The 6,719-nt window shown below is 32.9% G+C and overlaps 1 long non-coding RNA gene across 1 annotated transcript; it reads left to right on the top strand.

Annotated features, from left to right (window-relative positions):
- The first annotated feature begins 1,003 nt into the window (after window positions 1–1,003).
- On the top strand, window positions 1,004–6,719 carry LOC132625101 (uncharacterized). Its single transcript, XR_009576641.1, has 4 exons — window positions 1,004–1,174; window positions 1,641–1,717; window positions 5,580–5,669; window positions 6,169–6,719. It is a non-coding gene; the product is annotated as an uncharacterized LOC132625101 (long non-coding RNA).

Here is a 6,719-nt window from a genome sequence, read left to right as displayed (position 1 = left end):
ACTTAAATTACTCAGAGTCCTTTGAAAGTAAATAAAACGAGCTATGCACCTTAAAGGGTTTAAATGATTTTTATAGGTTGTTCAGACCAATATTTTACTCCTTTAAATTTGTGGAAGGTTTTCATGGCATCACAAATCTATTTAGAAATTAATTGGCATTTTTATGACATTTATGAGATGCTTGTTAGATTTAATCAAAGAAAAAAGGGTATTTTGTTTTAAAATAATAATCATTATTTGATTGTTAAATTGTCAAAATAAAAATTAGTAAACACTTTATTCCCTTTAATCCATGGAGTTTTAGTAATTTAAATAATTAACCATTTCACTCTTTAATTGTTAATTTGGCACAATTGTGTAATTTGTCAAAAAATATATTTATAATTATCTATAAATGTTTTAATGAGGATATTAAGTGTCCCTTTTTGCAAATTGATGTTTAAATTATTTAATTATTTTTTGTTATGACCACTATTAATTTGACCAATTCATGGGTTAAGGAAATTGGGGTCATTTTGTTTTTGTAAAATCAGCCTCTTAATAGCCTTAATTAAAATAACCAAATTAAATTAATTAAGGTCATTAATGTAATTTAATTTTAAACTTACTAATTAGGACAAGTATGGCCATTATTGAAATAATTAGTTGGGTCAGAATCAGTTAGGGCCATATTCACAATTTTAAGCCCATTAACACAATTAGCCAAAATTTTAACTATTTTAATAGGATAATTATGTACTATTTTTGTCTATAATTAAAATATCATCAATTTTAATCATTATTTAATTATCAAATTATCTTTATATATAGACACACACACACACACACACCAGGAATACATATATATATGTATACAACAAGGGGATAGCGTTTTAATTCCTACCAGGTCCAGCCTAAACCAGGCCAAGACCCAGCCCAATCGCTTAATACAGATGAGGGATATATCCCCCTTTTCTCATTTGATTTCCCAAAAACCCCTTTACCCCCCCCCCCCCCTTCTCTCTCTCCCCTCCTCTTCCGTGTAACCCTAGCGCCGCCTCATGTTTCCCTCTTCTCTCTCTGCCAAAATGGCATAAATATAGGGTATAGCAGATAAGCACAACTTTTGCATGTCTATTATAGTGAAAACATTTAATGTTTCACTTGATTTAACGAAAAATTTAATCCAAACACGGTAATAAATCATCCCTTTGCTTTATTTTCTTATTTGTTCTGTGATTTATGTGTTTTGTTATTGTACCTTACTTGAATATCATTGGTTGAACAAAGATAGGTCACATCGAGTCAAGCAAGACTCAGATCTGACCATTCATTATTGATTCAAATTAATCTTAGCCGTGTAAAGGCCTACAAAGGCTAATTTTGGAGAAAATATGTTTGTTCCACGTCGTTTGTTTAAAGCTTTGGACGATTTTTGGGGTTCTATAAATAGAACCCCAACCCCTTTTACAAAAAGAGAAGTTTGGGGGGGGAGGGGGGGGGGGGGGGGGGAAGAGTTTTCAGAGGTAAAAAAAATTAAAAATTTAAAAGAAGCCTAGAAACTTCAAATTTCAAGCCTCTTAAGTATAATAATTTTAAGACTTCGACTAGTTTGAGGTTTTTCTGAGTTCTAAAAGTTTAATTTCCTTTTTGTTTTCGAGTCTGTGTGGCTGAGTGTGGTCTTGGAAGCACAAAGGGCTTTAAAATTTGATTTTGACCAAGGCTACACTTTTAAAAGGTAGCATTCTATCCTTTTTACTTATTTTGTTATTGTTTAGTAGTTGGTTTATGTGATAGTAGCCTGTTTTGGTGATTAGATTGTTATTAGATTACTTTTTGGTTCAACTAAGTGACAATGTGCTGCTTGGGTAATGTTTAAGGTTCATTAACTTATTTGGATATGGAGATTACTTCCCTTATTTTCAAAGTACATGTTTAACATTAGTAAATAGTTGTTGATATGGACTGAATATATAAGTTTTAGATAATGTGTTGATGTTGTACCATAGATATAGATGAGCATGTTGTTGTTGTGTTTTGTTAAGATGATTGAAATTTCCTAATTGGTTGCTTCAACCATTAAATATGACTAGAATAGGATTACATGAGTCCTAATAAGCAATTTAGTGAACCTTTAAATCAGTAATGATCCTATTTGAATGCAGTAGAATGCTAAAGTGTTGTGATTATTTGTTTTAAATTATTTAAGGCAGTTGCTCTTTCTTGGATGAGACTATGTCAAACTTGATTTATCAACCTACTTTCATAGGTCGGTATGCTTTGTCTATGTTAACTGGGGAGCATGAATTATAATTAGGATAAACAAATAAAGGATCATGATTAAACTGAGGTAAGGTTTGAGGAATCTAGGCATACTTATAGGAGTCTTTGATGTGTTTAAGGCATTAGAGTAAAGTCAAGGAGGGCTTGTTTGCATCTGAGTGGGTCTGAGTCTACATGGATCTATTTGAATGTGTCTGGATTAGACTAAAGTAACTTTGAATAGTTGCATGCTATATATTAAAGGTAGTTTGAAGCAACAACATTCTAGAATATGATATAGAAGGCTAAAAAATGAAATTTTTGGATTAAGCTTCATTCATGTGGTAACAGGTTCTCAAATGGTTCATTAGGAACTAATTTAGTATTATGAAGTTATAAATCATCTAAAATGAATCAGAGTACCAAGATACAAATAGGATGATTGTGTGTCATGTTTGTTTCATTTGAGTAGAGTTCAGTCCTGACATTCATGTTATCAGACCCTCTCTTTTTCATATCTAATTCATGTTTGAGTTTTCAAAAGAAGTCTAAGGGGATTGAAAAACATAGTTGAGTCTTGATGTGCTCTTAATTATTTAAAATGATTAATCAACTGGAAAAAATGAGTTGTTTGAGTCTAAAGGCTTGTGCTAAGTCTCAACTTATGCTTTTTAATTGATTAAAATGCTCAAACCTTCTCAAAGTGTTAATTTCCAAAAAGAATTCAAAATGGCTTTGCATAGTTGGAACCCTAGACTGAGTTGATTAAAAGCTATTACCTTAGGTGATCCATTAGGTGTTTATATGAAATTCAGTTTAAGGGCAGCGTCAAACTACTCTTGTCCATAAGTTCTTGGTGATTGTCATTAGGTATGGGTATAAGGTAAGGGAGCTGGGGTTGCCCGTGGAGAGTAAAAGGTGAGCTTAGGCATGAACTGGAGGTGATGACCAGTGGGGCCTTTGATCCCTTTCACTGAAAGTAAGACTCAATAGAGGGATGGGGAGGTGATGACCTTACACTATCCTGTTTCTCTTTCAAGACCCTGAGGCTTCCTTGTCTCCTAAATCTTGTTGTCATGACCATGGGATTCACAGAGATCTTGGGATTGGTCAAGAATAGTTTATCATGACTTAGGGGGATCCTTAAGGTTTCATGCTAGTTAAAACTAAGTTAAAACAACGGGTAAGAGTCTGTCATATTTTTGCCATAATTAGGTGGAATAAAAATTGTTATTAACTCAGGACTAAGGGGTAAGTTACTCACCAGGGTCTGAATCCATGTTCTCAGAATTTAATCTGCTTGCTTTTCTTTTTGCTTCATGATGAATATGTTTAAAACTTGTGTGATACATTTATGTGTGGACATGTCTATGTGATGTGCTAGACTTAGTTTGAACTTAGGAAAAAGGCATTTAGTTAACTTAAGATTGGTAAGAACCTTTTGTTCTTAAACCTAAACTGTGGCACTTAGACTTTAGTTGTCATTGTAGTGTCACTTGGATTAAAAAGGTAAAGTTCTGCGCTGTCTAGTAAGGTTTGATTCTATACTATTGGTGTGTTTAAAATTCTATCATGTTAGGAACTGTGGAACGAGATAACTGGATATTGAGTCTATGTTTTAAAAGATAAATAGTGATAAGCTGAAATTGGTTTGATGTTGTTGTTTGGGGGATATGGTGAGTATTCTTAATAGCAAGTTGAACCACCTGGCCTAGGATGGTCTTTTCAAGACACCTCAAAGAGAGGGCAGGGGTGTCATGACCAACCTATGGACGATGGGGTGCATTCCTGTCTTGAGGGGTGTCATGACCAACCTATGGACCATGGGGTGCATTCCTGTCTTGAGGGTATATTGGCGTTCCTTAAATCTCACTATTTCGCCAAAAGGTTGGAAATAGAAAGAGTTGGGAAAATTATCTTGTTTAAAGGTTTAAAGGTAACTTAGGGAGTTAAGGAAAAGAGACTGGTCATTCCAAAAGGATGATTTTGCCTTCTTTTAAAGAAAAATGAACTAGTTTAAGGTTGTTGACAATAAGTACCCTGTTTGAAAGTTAAAAATCCAGAGTTGCTAAGAATTGTGCTAAAATTTATGCCATTCTTTTTTCTGTGAACTTGATGACATAGATAGCTGACCCTTTCTCCTTTTTTATTTCAAGTGGCAACTTACATGAAATCTTGTTGTGAACGTGCTCTTACTACGGTTGTACTAAAACATAGGTTCTTTCCTATGGTCTTTGTTGACGCCTAATTTTTGACCTCCCGTAATTAATTTCAATCACTCAGAATCCTCAGATAATAAATAAACGAGCTGAGTATTTTTTTTTTTTTTAAAAAAAACCTTTAGTGATTTTTATAAATTGTCTAGATCAATATTTCTTTCCCTTAAATTAACAAAAAAGGATTTTCATGCATCATAAATTTTATTTAGAGATTAATGAGCAGTTTCATGATATTTTGTTAAATTTAATTTAAAAAGGAAAAGGAGAGATAGAGGAAGAGTTCTTATTTAATTATTTAAAATTATTTTGCAAATACTTCCCTTTTATTTTATCTTTGCAAATTTGAATAATTTAAACTATTTAACCTTCTTAACTCCTGATTTTTATGAAATAGGGATAATTTCCCTTAAATGTTTTAATTAAGCTAATTAATTAATTAAGTAATAATTATTTTTATATAGATATATTTCTTTTCATTGTTTTTTCCTTGGCCATAAATAATTTAATCAGTTCACAATTTAAAGAAATTAGAATTGTTTTGCAAAATCAGCCTGTTAACATTTTATTTTAAATAATAAGTTTAATTTAATTTCCAAAAAATTATTTAAAAGGACATAATTAAAATAACTATGCTATGCTAATTAGTTAAGGCCATTTTAGGCCAATTGATAATTTGATCGACTTTTTAAAATTATCTTAAAATAACTACTGCCTAATTTTTCCCGTAATTAAAATTTCCTCCAAATTTAATTTCTAATTATTTGTTTTGGGCATTAGATATACCCAATGTATACACCAAAGTATACACATATATGTGAAATATATGTTCACACTTGGTGTATACATGAAAAATTAAGGCCCTTTTAATCTAATTTCGGATTTGGACCGAGTCCAGCCTAAACCAGGCTGAGACCTGGCCCAATCTTTTCAATTAAGCATCGTATACCCCACCCACCCCCAAACCCTCATTTTCACTTTTTTATTTCACCCCCCCCTCCCCCCCCCCCCCCCCCCCTCTCCCGCTTCTCTCTCTCCCCCCTCTTTCCTTTCTCGTGTAAAACCCTAGATAGCCGCCATACTTTTGTCGCCTCTCTCATGCCCAAAATGGCATTTTTACAGGCGTGTGCTGACATGCACAACATCTGTATGCCCTTTGTGATGAAATATTGCATATGCACTTGGTTCCACGACTTCTTTTGTCCAAATATGGTAATAAACCCTTAATTTGCTCTGTTTTTAGAATTGTTTTAGTCAAAATCTTCATTTATTTTTTCTTTTAAGTTTATTTTGCTGGTATTTTGTTATTTGTTCATGTTCGCTGGGTCAGATCGACCCAAGAGGGTCAGATCTGACCGTATGTTAGCTTATTTTGGATATGGGTCGTTGATTTGTCGGCTATTTGGTTTTGATTGTGAGAAAGGTTTTGTCCCACATCGACTGTTGTTGGGTTTCGTTTCAACTTTGCGATTCTATAAATAGATCCCCAACCCTCATACAAGAACAAGTTTTTGGAAGTTTGGGAGTTGAGAAAAAAAGAGCAAGAAAAATATATAGAGAAATTTTAGAAAAAGGGAAGTTGAAAAGCTCAAATTTTTTAGAAAAAACTTCTTAGTACAAAAGAATTTTGAAAACCTAAACTAAATAGTTGGGGTTTCTAGTTAAAATATTTGATCCTTACTTCATTTTTTTTTCGCGTGTGTGTGGCTAGGTTGCTGAGATTTGGAAGCACAGAGGCTCCCAAATCCATTCTTTTCTTCGCTGCGCACTTAAAAGCTAAGCCTTAATTTAATTCATTTCATTTTGTGCTTAGTATTTAGTATTCTGCCTAGTTTGAATATGTTTGTAGGTTAGTTGTGTTTATATGTCTGATGATGCTAAGTATGCCTTTTTTGGTTCTATATTTAATGTGTGCTTTATTTAATAACAAACATAGTAGAGATTGATGTAAGTGTTATTCTGAAGTTCATTCAAGAAGTACGCTGTTGATTTACTTATTGGTCTTGTTTGTTCATGTGGTCTTGAGGTTCTGTGTTCACCATAAAGATGTGGATGTGAAGTGCTATTTCAGAAAATCCCCTTCCCTTTCCCTTGCCTTTTCTTGAATATTATTGCTAGTTTACTGATCATGGTCCTAAGTAGAGTCAATATAAGAAGTTTAACTTAATTTAAAAAAAAATAAAAAAGAAGGAAGATGAGACAACCTATGTGTTAGTACATATAATGTGGATGATTTGCTGGTAATGAGTGCTTGTGATTATA

Source organism: Lycium barbarum, chromosome 12 (genome assembly GCF_019175385.1).
Source record: "Lycium barbarum isolate Lr01 chromosome 12, ASM1917538v2, whole genome shotgun sequence".
NCBI lineage: Eukaryota > Viridiplantae > Streptophyta > Magnoliopsida > Solanales > Solanaceae > Lycium > Lycium barbarum.
This window is presented reverse-complemented; position numbering and strand designations above follow the sequence as displayed.